The 23,751-nt window shown below is 37.1% G+C and overlaps 2 long non-coding RNA genes across 5 annotated transcripts; both read left to right on the top strand.

The window, feature by feature from the left end:
• Window positions 1-358: 358 nt before the first annotated feature.
• LOC122976453 lies at window positions 359-7,141 on the top strand. Of its 2 annotated transcripts, none has more exons than XR_006400948.1 (3): window positions 359-616; window positions 3,784-3,867; window positions 4,346-7,141. It is a non-coding gene; the product is annotated as an uncharacterized LOC122976453 (long non-coding RNA). The 2 variants fall into 2 exon arrangements; XR_006400943.1 differs by lacking the exon at window positions 359-616 and adding an exon at window positions 3,100-3,284.
• Window positions 7,142-12,614: 5,473 nt separating this feature from the next.
• On the top strand, window positions 12,615-21,133 carry LOC122976282. 3 transcript variants are annotated; one of them, XR_006400913.1, is made up of 5 exons: window positions 12,615-13,463; window positions 14,737-14,883; window positions 19,584-19,726; window positions 19,834-19,939; window positions 20,470-21,133. It is a non-coding gene; the product is annotated as an uncharacterized LOC122976282 (long non-coding RNA). The 3 variants fall into 3 exon arrangements; XR_006400910.1 differs by having other exon boundaries at window positions 12,615-13,496; XR_006400907.1 differs by having other exon boundaries at window positions 12,615-14,883; window positions 20,470-21,129.
• The last annotated feature ends 2,618 nt before the right edge of the window (window positions 21,134-23,751 follow it).

Below are 23,751 nucleotides of genomic sequence, written 5' to 3'. Positions count from 1 at the left end.
TGTGTTCCTTGTGTTCATTTGCACAACATTCTCCATTTAATCGCACAATTTCTTCCAAAGGTATATTTCTCATGGACAGCAGCTTTTATTGCTGTGCTGACATTCTGCCAATTAACAAATGTTCTCTTATAGACTGTTGCAGATTGCTGACTACCAAACAGTGCAGCCTCTCTTATGAAGGGTCTCCATTTGGATTTAAAGATTTCTAACATCTTAATTTTTCATTTAATGAAAACACTGATATGTTGATTTTTGTTTTGCTTTAATTAAAACATTTGCAAAAAAAACAATAAAAAATACACCATTCTCATAATTTCCCAGAGTAAATTAACTTTTAGATTTCCAATCCAATTTAAAGTAATATCACTGCCAGAAAACAGGTGAATTAAATTTCTATAAAGGTTGTCTTGTAAATGCCAGGTCACTGTGATAAAAATGAGTTTGCTTAGGGCATTATTTTTATTCACAGCTCTGCTGATCTTTTCATATTTCCTCCTCTCCTGCTCTCAAGAGACTCTCAAGCCTGTTTACCACATCTCTCTTTTCCCTTCTCTCTTGCAGATCTCTTATGTGCCTGGGACTCACTTAAAGAAAAAAATGCAAAGAGAACAGATAGGTAAGAGAGACCAAATATGTTGAGAACCTTCTAGAAAGTTGCAGAGCATCAGATGGACCGTGCATTCAATTAATGTAGTTCATTCAATTCAGTGTGTAACTGAAAGTGTTTAAATATCTGCTGTTGTGCCACACATTGAGGTGGGAGGGTGGAATAAGGGTTATAATCACATTTGGTTGGTAATGGCTGTTTGGTCATGTAGCCAACAAAATCTGAAAGTTATGAGCTTTTCCTGCAACAGATGTTTCAGTAGATACATAAATGGCTCCAAATATATAGCGTAGATGGTCTGTGACTGCACAGCACCAACTGGATATGCACATAATCAGCAGATACCATTAAATAACTGACAACAAACTATTATTTTATCAAGCATTACAAACAACTTTTATCAGAAAAGCCAGAACAACAGACCAACTTCAACTTTCAACTGGTCTGCCATGCCCCATTCTTATCCAGTTAATCTTTTGTGTGGCTCATTTTGTGTGACCCTCCACTGACTTGTCTATAGTAGTGAGCGATAATTATCGAGGCTATAGCAAAGGGCAATGAAAACAGTGACATGGATGAGGTGGAGGTTGTCTTTTATTTGCTGTGAAGACCCGTGTGCTCTCAATAAGGTTCTGGTAAGACCAATATTATTAGAAAAGCACAAAAATGGAAGCAGACCAGTGTCACTTGGCTTTAGAGGGGGCAAAGCCAATCATATCCAATTTCATCATTCTGGTTTGTGGATGCGTTTGGTCGTCTTGGGGGTGAGACAGATAGGAAGGTGAGTGTTTTCTGTGTGTGTGCTGCATGCCTGTCCCTGCTTGTGTTTACATGCTGAGCAATGCACCAAGTCCTCCAGGACCAACATTTAAATCTTTGGTCTGACCCATCCATCTGTCTCTTTCGCTGAACTGACTGAGTGTGGTGCTGGCTCATAATTCATATTAGATACTGTAATACACACACCAGTCACATTATACTAGCTTTATACCTGCTATGGCTATGATGTGGCAGCAAAACACTGCTAGGGATGCAAAAAGCACTGCGTGGGATGCCAAAAATAACTACTGTTTCTCATAAAATGTTCTTTATTTAACCATTTGATTCAGAACACATCTTATTAAACACACACAGTAGTTGCAAGGACAATTTTGGTCACACATATACACTGATTTGCTAAATTTGCTTTCCCAATGCTGATCAGTGACCTTCCCCACTGGAAACTGGTTAAACTTTTGGTGTTTTTTAAATTTGAACAAAACTAGAGTTAATTATACTCTGGACAGAGTCAAATCCCTTATATTTAACTCTAAGTTGACAAATAGTTGGCATCAAAACTGAGTAAGTGTCATTGTAGTAATATTAACTCTCAACTTTTTACTCTAAACTCTGAACCTGGCTGTGACACTTCAAGTGGAAATTCACCCCGCCCCCATCATCATACACACACTGACTAAAGCCAGATTGTCTGTCATGAAAACTGCAGACAGACACTCTCAAACTGTGCTTTTGAGCTTGGTTTTAACTTAACATTGTTCGTTAAGTAAATGAGGTATTTTCTGTTAATGTTGTGTTTTGATATTGACATTTCTCTTCTGGTACCTGGTCTTTTTTCAATGGTAACTGTTACACTGTATGCCGCCACACTGTTACTAACTTAGGCACCCTAATCAATGATACTTTTGGAAACGTGTTCATACATTTTAGTTTGCTAAAACTTTAAATTTGATGGCAAAGACCGTCGCTATGATAAAGTTTGAGAGACAGTTTTCCTATTGAACTGTTAACCAAGCTAAGTAAACTAACACTAATTTAGGTAGTGTTTTGGTTGTGGGCTCTTAGCATTAAGTTTGCATTAATGCTAGCTAACGTCAAACCATGCTGGATAACCAGCCCATCATAATCTGTATGGTGAACACAAACGATGAGCGAATGCTCCAGTGGTGGTAGATTCCTTGTGTTTATTTATTTATAAAGCATAGAAACAATCTACAGAAACATGCAACTGAGCAGTTATTGCTGTATCTGCCTTGCTCGTTGACTTTAATTTGTCTGCAGTGTTGCCAACTATTTTCAGTGTGAAGTAGCTAAAGCCTGTAGGAAAACCCACTAGATGTTGCTAGATGATGTCACATGCTAATGACATCATGACATAATCACATACATACAAGATTTTTAAAAATTTAATGAAAATTAAGTTAAATTAAACTAAACTGACTGTAACTCACTATTTCATTAACTATTTTTCTTGTCAAGCAGCACCTCAATGTGCACCTAAATCTACCTCTAATAATAATATTTATGTAGGCTGTTGTATCAACTCTGACTGAAGTATCATGAATAGAGACATAATCGTGCACTGGAATGAATTCACTATTGTTAACCCTGTCTATTTTGACAAAACAAAATCAAACTTAGATAGTAAAGTTAAATCATTTAGAATAAAAATAATGAGGATCAATGATTGGTCATTAGGTACACAACTTCAAAATCAGCCAGGATTTTCCGTTTTCTGCCTTGATGGAACAGGGCCCTGGTAACGTAACATGTCTCTGGGAATTGCTCCACCAAACACAGTCACAAAGGCGTTGCCTGTGTGCAACTGCAGAGCTATAAAAAGACAGGGGTGAAGAATTTATCTCCACAGAATTGCAATGGTCTCTTGCTGAAGATTCAGGTACCTTCAAAGCTTGGTTATTGTTCACAGTGTTTGAGCTATAATGTTCTTTAAACTGTATAGTGCTGTGTATTTAATTTGGTGTTGATATATTGCCTGTTTTCTTTAGTTTATGTCTTTTTTGCATTGATCACATACAGTTTTGTAGTTAAGAGTTATGTTTTATTTAGTGTGACATCTTAAATTCTTAAGTGATATTGGCTCACATTGACTATTTATTCATTTTAATTACATTTGGCAAGACAAATTGTGCAGAAAGCTAACCTCTCGTTAATTTACTAAAATGCATACAGAAAATGGCAAAGGTGGAATATGGAGGAGTCCAAAAATTCATAAAAATTCAATAAAGTGATGAAAACTTTGATTTCTTCCAGTTTCTTCACTGAGGTTTGTATCTATATATATGTTAGACTCAAAAGATTAATGACTCAAAAGGGTCAATTTACAAGTCTAAATGATATATGGTAGCTTAATGTAATTTGTTTTTGATCTCTCTCAGCAACAGACAAATTTACGCAGACATATTTGATGAGCTCACAAAGTCAGGGGTCCAAAACCTAAGGTTGGATACCACCAGTAACAGGTAAGGTTATTAAATAAATATTTGGAAGAATTGACTCAGTTTTGGTCTAATGTGCATGAATCAATATCTCTGCTAATGTACAACTGATAGTTTTGTTTTAAATAAGTAATCGCACCAGTTTGATGAATTTTCCATTTTCTATGATTTATTTAATGTGGTCTCAAAAAGTGTAATGAACTTAATTTTTTTTAAAAATATCCTTAGATATGATTTGATCTGTCATGTTGTCATGATTTTTTTTACTTTTTTTTTTTTTTTTTTTTTTTTTACATTTTTTCCACTAATCAGTATATAGAATATTTCTTATATTCCTCTGTGGACCGAGTTTTAGATCTTGAGATTAGTTTGGTAGCAGTTGAATCACAGTCATCAGTATTGTCAGACCTATTAGCGTCATCAGCTTCATTGCCAGTCCCCCCAGCAACACCAGTCTCTTTGCAAGACACCTCAGCATCACCATCCTCTTCCATTTTATCAGATTCAACTATTATCTTCTCATCCACAACGAACAGGAAGAGGGGCCTGAAAAAGCTGGATTGCGATGAAGCAAGACAAGTAAACCTTGAAACATCTACGAATGTATTAGATTTTAAGATTATTAGTATTAGATTAGCAGCACTTAAACTATTATCATGCAACTCATACCAGTTTATTGTAATGAGTGTTACGGGTCCAGGTAACAACTCGTTATATTGTTACATTTTACTGTGGTATAGACTAGGGTGTCATCAGCTCCTTTGAGGGATTCCCCTCTGGGCAACACTTCCGGACTGCTCAGCTGTGTTGGCGCCCCAGTCTTCCCCATCCTTGGCTGGGCCTTCCTCTTTTCGTCATAGGGATCACCCACCAATCACCAGCCTGCCTGGTCCGTCACACAAGGTGATAAAAGCCGATTGGGGCAAAAGTCAGGGCGGCTGTGATTTAACCTGAGCAGTCTGCCTCTGTGTCTCTCTGTTGTAATGTTACCTTGTGTGATAGTTTGCTCTGAAGTTAACTGTGGTCCTTTGGTGTTTGAAATCCTGTTAACTCGATTGAGACACTAGTTCTGTGTGTGTTCGGGACCTGGGCACTAGGCTTCTTTGTTCTCAGTTAAGATTAGTGCAGCCAGGTAAGATTTTATTTAGTTTCTTTCAGCTGTTTTCAGCTGTAGTGAGTCAGTGGGGATCTGTTGGGTTAGGAAGCGCATTTTTGTTTTGCTTGTTTTATGATTTGGTGCCACCCGCAGCCCTTTCACTTTGTTCCTTGCCTCTCTTGACTCCTACTTCTGTTGGTTACTCTCTTTTGGCTTTTGAGCAGAAAGCTTGTACTGCTGTAACTTTTGTTATTGTCAGCTCGCCAAACAATAAATGGCAGTGCTTGACTACACCGGCAGTGTGTTGCTTCCCTTATTCCTAGGCATCAGCACGGTTGTAACATAATAGGGGCTCGTCCAGGAGCCAAACTATTCCCATGAACCAAAAATCATAAGCCAAGCTGTATGGTGGCCGATTGTTTTGCTTGGGTGTGCGAATGGCACCATTTAATTTGGGTCAGTTCCTCCAAAATCCTACCCTTGAGTAAATCGATACTTGTCAGAAGGATGATTTGTTAGTGATTGCTGGCCCTTCAGTATCCCGATATCAAAACAGCTGGTTAAAAGAGAGCTTAAGACTCAGGTTGTTAGTAAACTAGTTGAGTTGATTTAGTCAAACTACACTAAATATGACAAAACTTTCTGTCAAAACGGAATATTTAATTTGCTTAAGTATGGAGCTAATAGTTTTAAAAAAAGTTTTTGCAGAAGGTTGATACTGTTCTGAGGTCCAATCTAAAGGGTGAAGAAATCCTCAAAGAGTATGAGAAAACTAAAATGCTGTCAGATGCAACATGTAGACAGATGGTCAACATTTTGGTTGCAGAAAAGACGGGGTAAGAAATCATTTAAAATGACCAGGGAAAACACACACGGATTGGACACAAATTCAATAAATATTTTGCTTTAAAGGGAGGAAAAGGATTGCACCCATAAGTGTGTGGACCAGTTATGCCATGGGAATCGTGACCCTTTTCCCATTTCTCCAAGATCCATACTTGTGTCTATGTCATTAGACCATATTTCTGGTTAATATTTGTAATGTTTTTGGTGTGTGTGTGTGTGTGTGTGTGTGTGTGTATGGGTGTGCATACATTGTGAGCAGGAACATTACTATGATCCCAAGGCAAATACTTGCTATCTTGCTTGGAAACTCATGACAGTCCCATGCAACACCTGTGATTGCTTCTGTGGGCATTCCAGGCCTAATTTCCAGGACAGCCCAACAACCCAACGAGAATCTCTGTTAATTGGTGAACAGCTCTTCAGTGAGAAGTGCAGGGAGGCTCTCTCTATAATTAGACACTCTACAGATAAATGCATGGTTAAAGAGAAGAGGAGAGCCACCTTTGAGTACAGACAGAAGCTGGTTCATGACCAGGATGCAACATCTTCAGTCTTGAATGTCTTCCCTCGTTTCCTTGACATGCCTGGATTGATAATGATATGTATAGATTATTTCATAACATTTTAAATATTTGAAAACTGAATCCTTCTCTGTTTAAAGATTGACCAGGATTTTTACATGATGTTTGGGGGTGAAGTATCTGGAAGGTTTCTTGCAACGTGACCTTCATATTTCAAGTACAAAGTAATCGCAGAATGCTAGAGCCTTCCCTCAAATCTTAATGTTGAGGAGCTGCAGGGATCTTTTGACCCTGAGGCTGAGAATGACTGTGGTAAATATGGAAGGTTTTTCTGTATCCAAAATATACTCAGTTGCCTGTTTTAATAAGTCACATGTGCAACAGTGAACTAAAGCTAAATTAGCAGCCCTGAAATAAATGAATTCATTTCTATGGTCATTTGAATATTGACTGCAGCTTCAAGATTACCAAGAAGTTGAATTTCCAACTGTTTAAAACAGTTTCAACAGAAACTACTCAAAAGAAGGAGTTTTTGCAGGGCTGTTGTTTTTAGACAAATGGCAGCTGTAGTAAGCAAGAAGTTTCCAGTTTTTTGTTCTGTCTTAAATACCATATTTGTCTCGAAGGCTGGGATAGTGATATGTCAGCGCTCCTGTTGCTGCTGCATCTCCCGCTCCCTACTTCAAGAGGTCATAAAAAACAGCCAAAAGTAGCTCAGCACAGGCAGCCAACCATCTTGTAAGATTTGTTAAGGTATGTAACATCAGCTTTTTGTACTACCAAAATCATGATTTATGTGTGCTGCAGTTGTATGTAAGAAATATGAGCTGCAGACTCACACTTCTTACATACACTGCAAGAATAAATATAGGACTGCAAGAATAAATCTTACCACTTATCTAGTATGTTATGGCAAGTATATGCCAAGTATATATATGTGTATATATATATATATATATATATATATATATGAATCTCTGTCATTCAAACTACAGGAAGGAGCCAGCCTCACTATATTCCTGAAGAAAGTTGATAAAAGACAGGTTCATTGTTGTGGACCAGAAACCTATCCAATGCAACGCTCCGATATTGGTAGCTGCTTTTGATGGGCTATTCAAAGCTCACTATGTCTTCAGCCTCTCTTCTGATGACGTTCTTTCCAGTTTAATTCAAACCACGGTGCAAAAAATGCAAGTCGAGGAACTCAGAGCATGACTACTGCAAGAGCATTAAAATGCCACCAGTTCACAAAGGTCAGAGCACATCTAAAAAGGTCTGAAAGTCTGAGTATGTTCATATGTTTTGTTTGTGAAATGCACCACACAAATTTTTCAGTTCTTTGTCAACATTTGAAATTTCATCATGGTTTATATCAGCCAAAAATGGTTTTAAATGTGGAGAGCAATGATGTCCTTCATCTTTTTGTATGTACCATGGCTTCAGAAAGCACCTTAACACTGTACAGAGGCATTACCATGATAGGTCGATACTAACCAGGAAGTGGCCACACAAAGACATTCTGAGGTGAAATTTTCAGGTGATCAGCCAACAACTTCTGCATCCATGTTGCAGGTTCCCCTTGTTACCACACAGAACTCAATTAATAGAACTTGCGGATCAGTTGTTTCACACTTACCAGTGTCTGGTCTTTCTGAAAACACTGTCAACACAACAAAACAATTTGTTCAGTGGAGAAAATTGTCAAGACGTTCAAAGTCAAGCATGAGAAGCAATTCTCCAAATGTTTTCTCCTAAAACTAAGGAGTCAGACATTTATAAGAAAATAGAGCACAGTTTAAAACAATTAGATAATCCTTCTTCAAAATTAAACACGGAGATGAAGAGACAAAAATATTATGAAAAATGGGAAATAGTTGGGCCTAAAGAATTTTTCCATGGTGTGAGAGTGGATACATGTAGAGATACAACTTAAGGTGTCTATAGTCAGATTCCTGTAACAGACAAGTAAATGTATGAGGGGAGAACGGGATAAACCGAGCCAGTGGGTCAAATGAGCCACCCCGTTTATCTAGGTAACCATAAACAAAAGTAATCATGTGACCACAAATTAAGAAAGTATAGTTCACATTACTCAATCCATCTTGGACTCAAGTACATGGAGAGAGTGGTCAGCAAACCAGAGCAAAAAAAGATTTTTGTCATGCCAAGTGAATTCATCATGTTACTAAAGTTATCATCATGTTACTAAAGTTATCTAGATCAAAATAGATAAGTTTTAGACAATATTACATGTTAATTTAAGTCAGTGTAAGCTACAAAACAAGGTCATAAACATAGCGTAATTGTGGATGTGAGCCACTGTGTGAGACAGTTTTGTCAAAACGGAGGTTGTGGGGTAAAACGTACCAGTGATGTTGGGGCAAGTTGAGTCAATGGCTCAATTTACCCCCCAAAATTATTTTCTGATGTTCTAGACACTAGAGACACTGCTCATGTTAATGTTTGATCACTGTTACAAGTGTTACAATGTTGATAAATTAATACTTAATTGTTGACTAATGTTAAGTTTAAGCCACACACAAACGTGCTGATGGGTTACAAATTAAAGGAAAAGCCAACATAAAGTGTCTTAGTAAGGTGTTGGGCCACCACGTGCCACCAGAACAGGTTCAATACGTCTTGGCATTGATTCTACAACTCTCTGGAACTCTTCTGGAGGGATGAACACCATTCTTCAAAAAGATATTCCCTCCTTTGGTGTTTTGATGATGGTGGTGGAGAGCATTGTCTAACACTTCAGTCCAAAATCTCCCATCCTTTACGAAAAAAAGCACATGTGAAATTCTTTCACATGTGAACTGAGACATTTCACATGTGATGTTGTGATTTCACATGTGAACTCAAAATTCATATTTGGAAATCCCATGTGTATCTTAAAAATCACATGTGAAAAAAGACAACATGTTTTCAGCTTTACATGTGATTGCAAACTTTACATGTGAAAAAGATAATGTCACATGTGAAGTAAACCATTTCACATGATGTTGTGGTTTCACATGTGAACCTAAGTCTCACATTTGGAAATCAAATGTGTGTCTTAAATTCACATGTGAAAAAAAAAGTTTTTAGTTTTATGTGTGAATGCAAACTTAACGTGAAAGGGATAAAGTCACGTGTGAAATGAAACATTCACATGTTGTGATTTCACGTGATAAAAAGACATGTTTTGAATGCAAACTTTTATATGTGAAAATCAACATTTCCTATGTGAACTGACATATGTCACAGAATGATTTCACATGTAAACTCAAGAGCTTTTCCTTCCATATAAACTGAGACATTTCACATGTGACGTGATTTAGCACGTTATAAAAGCCATGTTTCAAGTTTCAAGAGGAATTTTGATTTTTGGATCCTTGGACGTTTTGCTACTGCCACCTAAGTGTATTGAGTGTATTAATAAAAGTATTGAACCATGGAGCTCCTGCTTCCCGCCCCCATGCTGCCTTCGGGACCTCATGGAAATATTACAGTTATCAAGTGTAATACATAAATGATCGTAAAGGTGAACAACAACAATCTCAAAAACGATCTCAAAAACGCATATATTACTATAATATGTAAGATGTCACATTTATAGGCTGTAAATAATGTATCCCATGTCTGTTTCTGATGTTCACTAAGGAGCAATAGGGTAAGTTTATTTTTGTAATACCGTTTATATACTCCGTAGTTATTATTTGATCAATTACGTCTGACCTATTTTTTCATTTCATTAATTCATTTCATTTAATCCGTATTAAGTTAGTAAAATATGCACCAAAAAAATACTTGACATAATACGTCTATTATCCTCTGTAAGTAAACGTGAGACAAGCTTTTGATGAAGATGAATCTTGGATGGTATCGAATGTATCGCCATCTTTGACTGTTGGAAGCAGATTAACGTCACAGACGGAGACAGAGAAATTGATTGGGATGCACTGATTTACTGGGTCGACGATGACCAAATTGGTATATTTAAAGAAAAATGTGTATCAAAGAAGAAAATGCTGAATGACCCTGACATGATCGGGCTGGTGGAGCACGGCTCCGCCGGTAAGCCAACAAGGGGAGGATGGCGAAAATACCCAGCAACAGTAAATTACTGGCAGTGAGTGGTGAGTAACTGTTGAGTTAAAACTAGCTTAACGCCAATGTTACTTTGACACCATACAGCTAGCTAGTTAGATGCTAATAGTTGTGACATTAAGTCGTATGCTTTATAAGTACATAAATTAGTTCTTTTTTTATTTTATTTATTTTTATTTAGCATGGTGTTTATCACACATGGTTTTATTACAGAAGACTCTGCTCACAGAGGAGGTGGCTGGGGCAGAGAGCTCCTCCAAAACATGTGGAGGAGGCTCCCAAAAAGGTTATCTCTATTGATATTTATTGTGTAGTTTGTGTAGTTCCTGTTGTAGGGTTACTGGTGCTGTGTACAGATACAGACCTGCGAAACAGCGCTGAGCTGCTGTGATGTATAGTGATAAACAACGTAGCTCATCCTTAGTGCTTTTAACTTCAGTTGCTAAAAGTTTGTTTTTGGTCTCAGTGTCTCTAAACAACCCCTTGTGCATAAAGTGCAGAAAACATCAAAATCTAGTTTCAGAACAACAGACTTAAAATGTTAATTAAGTACTCTCCATCCAGTAGATAGAAGTACTGTGCCAGAGTGCAGTGACATTATGCATGAACATCCACTGTGTTTAGCTATATTATTTTTAATTTATTATTATATTAAATCACACAAGGCTGCTACAAAATAATCACACATACATTTACACACATTAAACTGGTCGGTTAACTCGTATTACCTGTAACCCATTAACAGGGTGCAAAATTTACCAATATACCAATATTTTTTGTCCACCAGCCAAATGGTTAGTCAATGTTCAAATTTTACCAGCCACTCAATAGATTATCATTGTTTTTTTGGCTGGTGAGTGAAGCAAATCTACCAGCCACTTGCATATTTTACCAGCATTTGGCTGGTGGTTGGCGCTAATTTTGTGCCCTGCCTGTTAACCTGTATTACTGGGGCTCATCAATCCTGCATGCCATTATTTCCTGTCCAGCAGTGGTGTTACATGTTATAGTTTTTAAATGCCTGATGGCAAACGTGGTCATTTACGACATGAGATACAGTTGAATTATGATTGAAATAGGGTCGAATTTATAAAAGTCATATAAATTGTTTTAACAAAGTATTTTTGTTTTTGTACTAAACTAAGACTCACAGTGTCTGCCTATGGCTGCAGATTTGTGGTGGTGTGTGTCCATCCTAACAATAATATAATCTCACTGAGAACCTTTTTGTCCATTTGTTGAGAGTTCAGCCTTTTCAGAGCTATGATATAAGCAATGTTACTTGCTGAAAGGACAATGATTCATCAGCACACAATATCTATATTCCATTTCCATGTAATGGTGCACAATTTTAAAGCTTTTTCTAATTATTTGTTATTTCATGTAAGTAATCTTTGTTCATTATATTTCCAAATTTTGATTTTTTTTTCTCCAATCTGGCACGTCTCAGGTAGGTGTTGAAATTGAAATAGTCCTTGTATTTTTTACAAAACCTCTGCATCATCATTATCCTGAAACCATTTACAGTGCTTTCCTCTTGTGATATGAAACTTATTTTCTTTCTTACAATATTTGTCTTTCTGTTTTGACAGCTCAAGTGCAAGGGTGCTTTCCGGGCACTGCAGAGGCAGACATAAAGGCCTGCATGGCTCAGAGGCTTAAAGACCTGAGGGTTAAAAGCCGGAATCAGGGGTAAACTTAATTCACCAATAGTTACCTTGCTACAGATGCTTTAATCACAGTGACATCAGTGGTACCACTTGTCATTGATTTTTTTCATTCCAAAATAATGTGAGATGCTAGGGTTTTCTGTAGATCAACATGAGGTATTACCTAACATACAGTGGGGGTTGATTAAATACTGAACTCATCAGAGGAAACACTCTGGAAGCATTCTGTATTTATACTGTGTACTGTGTCCTGCTCAGATGCACATGAACCATTTTTACTGGCAGAATGCGTTTATATTATTTATTCATTGTTTATTGATATCCTGATAGTGAATTAATTATTTAATAACACGGATTATGATCAGGGTGTCTTTTGAACACTAGAAATGGTTTATTGGGCTAAATGTTTCAGGGAAAAATGAAATTATGTAACTCATATCAAACCCAACACTCAAGAATTTTCAGCCTCACATGTGACTGAATGGAAATGACAACAAATTATGTCAAATATAAATGTGTTTAAACTGTTTCTTGCTGATAGACAGACTCTCCTTGACTTTAATTTTATCTATAATAGTTAATGGGGGAAATAACAGATCATTCGACTAAACTTTTGAACCAGATGCTGGAGCAACCTCCTCTACTGCCATCCAGTGTGACTGACTCTTCAGCTGACATTAATAATATTATAATAAAATATGATAAGAACATAATCTTGGGAGATGTGATACATTTTATTGTTGGCCGTTTTATTAAAGTTCTTGTAAAGTTAATTCATAGATTTGTTTCTAAATACGTTATAAATGTTTGAAAATAATTGCTAAAACCTTTGAGAAGACTGAGAACTATGTAGTACTGAATTGTGGAGATACAGCATTAAACTGTTTTTCACCATTTCTGTGTTCCTGGTTTGTTGGGCGTGGCTACAACGGCTATACCGTGACGTACCGTGACCGGCATGACCCCTCCCCCCCATATAAGAACAAGAGCGCCCTTGCATCAGTGGTTGTCCCGCTCAATTGCCAGTTATTATTACTATTTCTACTACTACAGCGTACAGTTTGCTAGCTAGCTAGTTATGCCTGCACCCCGAAAATGCATCTTCCCTGGATGCCACAATTTAAACAACAGCTCATGTCATTATTTAAATTTCCAAAGAATGAGGAGATGAAAAAAAGGTGGATTGACTTTGTGAAGAGCCACATTGCTGGAGAGCTGAGGATCACCAACAACATCCACCTCTGCAGTGACCATTTTACACTGGACAGTTTTGCAAACTTTCATCAGAGACAACTGGGCTTCACGGATAAACCGCTGTTACTGGTGAATGGGGCCGAGCCTACTGTTTCCCTCCCTGGGCTTCACCCTCCTGTTCCGCCGTCATCAGGTGCCATGGTCAGCAGTCACATTATATGCCCACCAATGAGTGTAAGTTGGCTTGTGTGCTTATTTTACAATTATAGTCCACAGTAACTATTCAATTTTGAAGGTAAGCCTGATTTTACATCGTGTAAACTACCATCATTTTCATAGTGCATGTTATGAAAATACACTGCTTATCTACAGAAAAGCTAACGTTAATTAGCATCCATACCGCAGACTTCCCTCCCCGGGCTTTATCCTCCCACCGCCAAAATCTATGTTACTGCTATAGTGGACAGTACTGTTATGTGCCAACAAATTAATGAACTGTCATGTGTGCTTATGTTGTAATTATAGTTCACAGTAACTATTATATTTTGAAGGAGGTGAGCCCCCTAACGTGATTTTACATCATGTCAACTAAAATCATTTTCATAGTGTATGCAATGAAAATACACTGCTTATACACAAAATAGCTAGGGTTAGTGAGTATCCATAACGTGGACTTCCTTCCCCCGGCTTCATCCTCCCACCGCCAAAATCTACTGCCATAGTAACGCAGTAACGTTATGTGCCAACAAATGAGTGTATGTTGACTTATATGCTTATTTTATGATTATTGTCCAAAGTAGAGGACTGCATTGGGATTGGGGATGCAAATCTTGCGGGAGCGGGCGATTTTAACTGTGCTGCAGGTTGGAGCAGGTGGTGAAAGAATAAACTGCGGGTCAGGAGGTTTAGCCAGCGCTTCAAGCCACTCATAGAGCCGGGCTGAGTGCTCAGTCAGCGCTTCACACACAGTCAGCATTATCCCTGATACTGCTACCTGCTGCCGCTCCTCCACACACACACACACACACATACATATAACGCACACACTAATATTCCGTATTTACGTGCGTGTTGTCTCACTGAGGTATTTTTCTCATGTAAATTGAGACAGAGAGTGTTATTTGGCCCTAAAATGACAGTACATTTTGGCATTATATCTGATTTTATTTGTGATTGTATATATAGGTATACATACTATTATTTTTGTTGTTGTAACCATTGTCATTTTTAGTTATTTATAACAAATGTGGTTATTACTATTATTACTATTAACATATGTATATAGTGGGATTGATTCAACTTGCCCAGAGTGGGTTCAAAATTTGAGTTGTCATGTAATTTAATGCACATATGCAGCATACATGTTTCAGTCATGTCTAAACTAAAGCTTCTCCTCACCCTTTATATTATCCCCCTCAGTATGTTTGACTCCTTAGACAAGTACTTTCAGCTGTTATCTGTTTTCACAAAGCAGTCCCCTCCAACCACAAGAGAGCATGCCAGTGTGACGACATGCGGAAAGTCACGAGAGAAGTTGATTGTCAGACGGACCGCTTTTAGGGGAAAAGGACTGTGTCCACACAACTGTCCAAAAGAACATTAAGCAACAGAAAGACTACAGGTATGTTGAGATGTCATGTTCTTAGTTTTTCTTTGTGAATGTCTATGATTTTAACAGACAGATTCCAGGTGTGTGTGTGTATATATATATATATATATATATTTATACGTGTGTGTGTGTGTGTGTGTGTGTGTATACACATACATAGATGTATTTTTTTCTAAATTTAAATGGGAGGTTTAAATCCTGTGTACTTCTCATTTTCATCAGGGTACTCCTGATGAATACGGAGCACAACACAGGAGGGTATGACAACCTGGTTGTGCTTGCCCAGGTATCCCCAGCACCAGGAAAAAGCCCCCGTAGGCTAGGTATTGAGCACGCCTGTAATGACAAATAACAAAAAAATGTCATGTGATAATTTTTTTAATTTTCTTACTTACTTATGTTTACTCTCTCAATATTTTGGTAATTTCTCACAGAACAGGACACCAGAAGATGACAGTTTGATTCATCAACTTGCAACCTGCTTCAAATCATTTAGGCTGTGTGGATGGACCAGGACATGGACAGCTTTTTATTTTTTTTTAATATCCAGTAAATTTCCACGATCATACAATCAATTTTATGAATGACTAATAATCTAGTGATTGCTTGTGCCATTGATGAAAAAAGCACTGAACAAACAATGGGTAGAGGAGCCAAGCAGAACAACATCCCTCAGTTATTGACCTGTAGTTATAGGTTATTGTATGTGTTGAAATATATTTGTGGATCTGTTTCACCATCTATGTATATGGTGCTAAATTCGGGCAAAAAAGTTTGATCATTTGAAAACGAAAATTGTAACTGAAAAACTAAAATTTGAAACTGAAAGTTCAAGTTTTGATTTTGAACTTTGAAAAATACAACAATGTATTCAAGTTTTTTTTAGGTTAAATATAATTTTGATTGAGTTCTGGAATTCTTTTGAATAAATTATTTATTTTCATTTTTCACTTTCAAATTTATTTTTGATATTTGAAGTCTTATTTTTTCAGTTACAGCACTTATGTTTTCAGATTCATATCTTATTTTTATACACTTTCAAGTCTTAGGTTTTCGGTTTCAGATCTTTTTTTCACTTTCAGATCGTATTTTAGTTTCAGACTTTTGGCCTCGTTCTGGCGTGGGGGGCGTGGCATCAACGGAGAGGGGCGTGGAATCATGAGTGAAAGAATAACAAAGAAGGCTGAGGGCCCTCCTCAATCAAGTTGCCTTCAGGAAACGTAGGTACCGCGAAAAGTATGAATCATCGCTTTCTATGCATCATATTCACGTGATTGGCAGTGAAAAAGCTGATACCAGTGACAAAGTTCTGTTTATTATGCTTTTTTAGACCACACTTGGCACAAATCACAGTATAATAGCGATAAACGATGGCAGATTGTGCAGTTCAACAGCCACACTTTAAGAACTGACGTTTCCCGCTTCCACATGATACCGTGAACGGAGCATAATGTCTGCTTGCGATGGCATCCGCTCCACTAGGGCAAGCTGCTGGCGCCAGCACGCAGGTAAGAAATGGTAACTTTTTTTGAATAGATACTCTGGGAAATTGTCCTAAATGTTATAATGATGGGTCATTTTTGTAACTTAGTACATAAAGGGAACACGTCTTTAGGTGGTGAATTTGCCAAAGCTAGAAATTAAGCGTAGGGCTAGCATTAACTAGCTTTATGCTATTAGCTAATGTTAGCGTTCAATACTTACATTCCTAGTTAGACTTCTTACAGTGCCCAGCTCAAGCTTTTGACTTTATTGTGTATTATTTTTGTTAACACTTTTGTTTGCCAGAATGGCGACTATAATTCGACAGTGGCTGCAGCTGCACAGTCTCTGTGCTCACACAGAACCTCTCGCAGGGACAGCAAGAGCAAGGAGGAAAGCAGGAACAGGGATCGCCTTCTGTAGAACAGGAGATGGCCAGGTTTTAGATTTTATGGAATTTAATTTTTCATGTTTATTTAAAGGTAACTTGACTAGTTAATGCTTTATATGTACATTTACACTCATGTTTTAAACAAATATATGATTTTTTAAAATCAAGCAGATCTTTCCCTGGGTTTTTCGCAAGAAAAAGTTACCTTGGCGAAAGATACAGAGTCTAAAGACCTGTGGCACAGCATCTACAAAAACCTGGAGGTCTTTCAGTTTCTACGCATACCTGTTAAACATTAATTCAGAGACAACCCCAACCTCATCTGAAGAATTTGAACTTGTCCAGGCAGGACTCGGAAAAAAGCATTTCACCATGTCCAGAGGTATGAGCCATGAAGAGGTACTGCATAAAGAAAACATACTAGTTACAAATTGCACCTAAGTGTTTATATGTGAAACATGCCATTTTATCCAAGTGTTAGGCTTTTCTTCAAACATGTAGACATCACCTAGTCCATATGTTATTGTTCTCTTAGTTCTTCAGACTACTACAAAATGAGTATCCTAAGATGCAAGGGCCGACAGGAGGATGGCTACTCTACAAGGCTACAGGTGGAGAAAACTTGTAATATAACATCCATTGTTATACATTGCCATTTAAATAACTTTGCCAATCAAACACAACTGAAAGGGGTCAGGGTAAAAGGAGACTGATTATGATTCCTCCTGATTCTGATGGATACACTGGAACCCTAATTCACAGTGTTACAGGGGCAGGGAAAAACACCCTGTATATTGTGCCTTTGCAACATGAGTTTGACCTAACTCCGTTACCTCCAGATGCCATTGAATATCAAAGTATGCCAAAACCACAATGCCAAATGTGCAAAGTGAGTTTTCCTTTGCAGATTTTGGCCTTTCATGTTCAGGAGTGCATGGACTCTCAGTCGGCAGCAGAGGATATTGAGGTAAATGAGGCTATGAAATATGTGATATTGCATTGTGCAAGTGCAACTTATTTAAAAGTTTATTGTTCAGTGAGTTATAACACATTATTTGTGGGTCATTTGTAATATCATAGACATGTCAAAGTGAGGTCCATATAGTTTCTGTGAGAGCCCCCCCTGTGCACCTTGACACAGAGACATCCGTTGAAGAGGTACGATACTTAATGTTATTGTATTGCATTATGAAATGCCTACATTTACTTTTTTGAATAGGACAGTCGCTTATATTCAAACTAATATTCAAACTCTTCTATCTCCATCAGAAGGTTCCGTGTCCTATCTGTTTCTTGAAATTCACATCACACTTCTTAGAGATCCATGCTAGCGTGTATGGAGAAAGGTATTTGAGATGGTGGACATTTATATTAATTTTAAATGAAAATGAGCCAGGACAATTTAGAGGAGCAGATCAAAGGGTAAATACTATGTTGTCTAAATACATAAACTTCTTTATCCTACAAAGATCTTCATTCTTCAGAGCTTTTGTATTCAACATTAGTAGTTTATGTCCGTTAATTATGAGTTTTGTCTGGCAGTGTTGATGATGATGATGAACAGTTCAACATCCAAATCTCAAGAACAAACATTCTCGAGAGAGATTCTGCAGTGGCAACGTCAAAAAAAAAAAAAAATTCACCCACTGCTACTCTGAAAGTGACCTTCTTTGGGGAAGCAGGAGTGGACACAGGTGCTCTCCAAAAATAATTTCTCACAGGTAAAACAAAATCAGAGATATTTGCATTCTTATATAGACTCTGATAAAGCAAGTGGAAAATTAAAGTTTATTGAAACAGTTCTAGATTTCAGCATAATAATGACGTCTGTCATACTTTGGTTGTGTGTTATGCTGTTAATTGTGTATTTGTTTTTCTATAATGTACATAGAAAAATTGAATATAACCCTATTCATTTTGAGTAGTGGCAGTCTTCTCAACAACTCAAATTAGACAATCCCTACTAAAACTATCTGGATGACTACATAGAAATATGGTTACGTTTATAATTTGGTTGAACTTCAAATTAAACTATTCCGGTCTAAAGTAATTGGCTAGTAGTTCATTTCTTTGCTGTCACAGGTTAGAAGGCCACAACAACACAATAATAAAATACTACTTGACACAGAAGGCCCTTGAGCACCACAGTAAATGCTGTTTGTAGTTCTGTCTATAGAAATGGTGGCAGGAATCGAGGGTCATTTCTTTGAGGGACCACAACATCAGAGGAGCCCACGATACTCTCTAACTGACTTTGACAGTGGCCTCTACAGGTGTTTATTTGATGTGCAAATAAGGACAAACTGTTCCTTTTTGTTAAATGTTTTCCAACATAAGTAATACAATCATGCTCAATCTGTGTAAATAGGACTGTTGGAGAGATTTTGGCTGTTAGTTTGGCACAAGGTGGCCCAGCCCCTGCCTTTTTCAGCCCATGGACTTACAGTTACCTCTGTAAGGGGTAGATAAACCTGACTGTTCTCAACAGTGATGCAGTGGCAGATGTCCAGTTGCGAGGGTTGATTGACAAGGCAACATTTATATGATGGAAATGCTGGATTAATGAAAAAAAGCATTTCTTGTTGAATGATATTGTCATATGTTCACATGGAATATGGCACAGAGATTTTCTTACTGGTAATTTTTTTTTAATTTTCAGGTTGCATTCAATTTAAGTGTTATCTGATGAAATCCTAAATTGTGGATATACTGGCGCTACCTCAGTTCAGAACAAGGAGTCCATTGTTCAGTATGCTAGGACATGTATTTCTGTTTGTATGGGAAAATATAATATACAAGTAAGGTTTCGTAGGAAATTTTTTCCTTTCTACTGTTGTAGTTCCATCATACTCCACGCAGTACTGAGGTTGCAGCCTATGTTGGAACAACTAAGGGAAGGCCTGCAGCTGTATGACCTTATTTTGCTAATCAGGCAGTACCCACATATCTGCAGACCCGTTTGTTCCAGGGGAAGATGTAAAAGTGAGCAGAACAATATTTACTATTCATTATTATGAACAAGAAACACTTGCTATGAAATTTCATGATTAAAGGGTAATATAATTTACATCTTGATTTTATCGTCATAGGTAAATGCATCCATTCTTCCTCAACTGAGTGACAAAGGAACTACAAGGCATCAGATTGAGCTGAAGATGATTAACTTTATTCAGGACTTCCTTTATGAAGCTGAAGGTATATAGTTTTGATTTCCTGCAAATAAAAAATTCAAAAGCTGTCAAATTTGAGTGTTTTCGTGACAAAAGATTGAAGTTTATGACTGCTTATAGTCTTTTAAAAAAGCCAGCTGCCACCTGTGTACCCCTAAATTGTACTTAAGTACAGTTCTTGAGTAAATGTACTTAGTCACTTTCCACCACTGCATATAGATGATACATACAAATGATTCATTTTTTCCTAAACCTGTAGTTCTTATTGAAAACTTTTACAAAGGCAAATCTATATCTCCATTATATGTAGAAAGACTTATTGATAATAAAAATATAACAAAGAATGGCATAACCATTTTACTTGGCTGAAATAGTCAATTAGCTCCAAACCTCATGAAATCACACAAACATTTGATTTAATTTGTTTTGGATCAGCTTTTGTGGCTGAGAGCGCCTCTGTCTAATCCACGCCTTGAAAGAACTGCATTGCAGTAAGGGAAAATTAAATTTAAACTGTCACTTAACACTTGTTTTTTTAATCTATTTGCTTTATAGCTGAAGATCAGAGGAATGGAGATGACAAAGATGGCCCACATTCCATCACACCTGCAAGGTTTCTGCAGTGGATCACAGGCCAAGGTCGCATCCCACTTCTTCCCTCAGAGAAGAAAGATTTTGCTGTTATGATCAAGTTTAACCATGACTGCAGTGCGGACTTTGGGCATCACAGTGTCTGTTACCCTGTTGTGTCAGCATGTGCCAAGACTATTGTGCTACCTGTAAAACATATGAGGTCCTATGACCAGTTCAAAAAGGTTCAAATGGAGGCTTTTCATCTAGGCCAAGAATTTAACAATGTGTAAACAATTACCATTAGCTGCCTCTGTGTTTCAAGGTTACACTACTACATAATGTTTACTTGATAAATGTATAGCACCAACTGATACTGTTTTACTACTCTATGTTCTGGTTAAAGAAACGCATTTCTTAGTATTGCTGTGTTCAAAGATCTTGCCATATTTGGAAAGAGGAATTAATAAGTAAACATAAAAACACTGTAATGGCAGTACTGTTGAACATTTATAAAAGACAATCAAATATTAATGATTTGAAGCAAATCTTGCAACAAGATTTTAATATGAATACAATTAGCTGTTATCTCTTTAATTTATTTGATAATGGTGATTGGAAACCACTTTGAAACATGTTTTTATAAATGACAAAATAATACTAAAAAATTAACATTATTTAGTATAACAAATTTTAATTACTAGTGTAATATACAGTTAAAAAATAGTTTTTTCATGGTATAAGTTTTGAGGGTTTTCTCTATAGTGTTGTAAAGCTGTTTTAAGAACAATGCTTGTGTCTTAAATCTTTCAAATGAAATGATGTGAGCATTGTTATTCTATTCTTATTGACTGTTATGACAGTCTTTTAATTAAAACTTTTTTAAAAATTAAATTAAAACTTAATTAGTAGCTCTTCCAGGTCTGGAGCATCAATAGAATTCTGGAGGAGTCCCATTGTCCACAGTTGTTGTGGAGACAGATTTTGCTCGGTTCTCAGAGGGTGATTATCCCAACCCATCCTGAAGACATCAAGATTTCTCTGCAGACATGGAAGAAATACATGCTGGGCACAGAACAGGTGGATGCTATCAGAAGGATCTAGAACACCTTCAGCCTCAAGGTTGTGAAGAATTTCGTAGTGCACGTTTGAAACAGTCATATAAACATCTTGCCACAAACGCTCGATTCTGTGAAAAGAGACATCAAATTACTTTGTACAGGATATTTTAACTTTCACAAAGTATGACTCTGTGGAAGGCAACATCTGACATGATTAATTCTACTGGATATTATAAAAAAAAAAATGTATACCTTTGATTGTGCACACTCTTGCCTGACAGAAAACTTCGTCTTCCACAGCACCAAATGGTGAACATGCATTGTGCTAGGTCAACATTTTCACTCTTTGGTCACCTCTTACTCTTAAGACAATGTATCAGACATATAAAAAAATAAAAAAACAAATTTTTATAAAGTTGGCCATTTAAGGTTTCCAAATGTAAAAAAAAAAAAGATATAGGATACATCTTTATTTTCTGAGAATTCCAGATACATAGCCTTTTGACAAAATTAATACCAAATAGTATCAGCCAAATCATTCTAATAACTGTTTACCAGGGTAGATAAAAGATGGAGTGAATAAGTATTGTATAATATACATTTAACCATCAACCAGGCTTTAGACAGATAAATAGTGATTTGATTCACTTCGCTTTATCTAGGCAAGTAATGAAGTATAGGATTTGTTTAAGTTGGCAATTTCTCAACAACTTACTGTACTAATTGAATTAATGTAAGTAAAGAATCAGGACTAGTTACTTCATGTCTTAGTTGTGCATAACACTCTGGTCAGCTCACTGGTCAAAACATTGTGCAGTGATGTGCAAAATAGCTGAAATGATCAAACCATTCAAACAAGAATACTGGAGCTGATGGTCAGTATAACAGTTGTTTGATGCCGAACATATAAAAACCAGTATACATCTTTAAGTGACAGCTAATGCACAAACCACCGAGGAATGAGAACCACACCAATTTGTTGGTCTTACCTTAATGGAAAGCCATACTTTTGCACTGCCTCCAAGAAGAAATCAAGTGCAGTGGATGTTTTATTATTGGTCGCAGCACCCAGGTACATGATCTGGAGCAGAGCATATCATTCAGCAGAAATAAATAAAAGCATTTTTCAGACCTGTAAATGTATGTAAATACAAGATTGTTCACACCAGACATTTTTGCTAGATGGTATAAGATGGACACTGACAAAAATATAGATCCTTTAAATGGACCTGTGCCCCTTACAGCAAGTTTAGCAGTTGACCCATATCTGTCATTTTCAACTGTCATCATCTCACTTAGTCTTATAAGTCATGGTTATTTGTAAAAAAGAAATTACCTTTCGTGAGAAGCCATCAATCCCTCCAAAAATAACAAGGCCATATCTTTGGGGGTTTAAACAGGTATCTGTGTACATTTATTTGCTCATGCAACACAAGGGTGTTAAAAGTTTTGCAATGCATGACACTGGTAGGCATATTTCTATCAGGCTTTGTAGTTGCTGAGGAGACACAACATATTTTGGTCGTCCCATTTCTCCTTGCAACACTGGCACCTGACTAGGAGTCAGATTAGAGTTGTCCTCCATATTGACAAGCGTTAACAATTCACTCAAAACACTGATGACATCCTGTGGCATTTCAACCTGGCCCAACAACGACCTAAAAAGAATCATCTCCTGGTTAATTACAAACCGCAAATAGCCCACATCTAGGGGCAGTCTTTGCATGACCTGGGAAATTTTAGTCAGCAGTCTCTGAAGAAAGTCCCTTTTCAGTTGCTCCTAGAATAAACAAACATCACTTTACTTTCTTGTACTGGCTTGATTAAATTATTTAAGGTACACACACATACACATACCTAACAAACAGCATGCCAGTTGTCAATTAAGACATATCCAAAGTGAGCAAACTTGGAAGGCGTCTACCATAGCCTAACTTATGTATCAGAAAACAACAACAAAGAGCACTGCAAAGGTTATGCTATGTAAAATATGAAAAGGTGACAATAAAAACTTAATTACAAGCATTATTATATTTAGAGAGAGGTTCTGTGTGAGCACATTTATAAGACTCTGTACAGCTGCAGCCACTGTCGAATTATAGTCGTCACTCTGGCAAACACAGGTGTTAACACTTGGATAAAATGGCATGTTTCACATATAAACACTTAGGTGCAATTTGTAACTAGTATGTTTTCTTTATGCAGT

The sequence above is a fragment of the Thunnus albacares genome, chromosome 1 (genome assembly GCF_914725855.1).
Source record: "Thunnus albacares chromosome 1, fThuAlb1.1, whole genome shotgun sequence".
In the NCBI taxonomy this organism is placed as follows: domain Eukaryota; kingdom Metazoa; phylum Chordata; class Actinopteri; order Scombriformes; family Scombridae; genus Thunnus; species Thunnus albacares.
The sequence above is the reverse complement of the archived record's forward strand: the minus strand, read 5'-3'. Positions and strand labels throughout refer to the sequence as shown.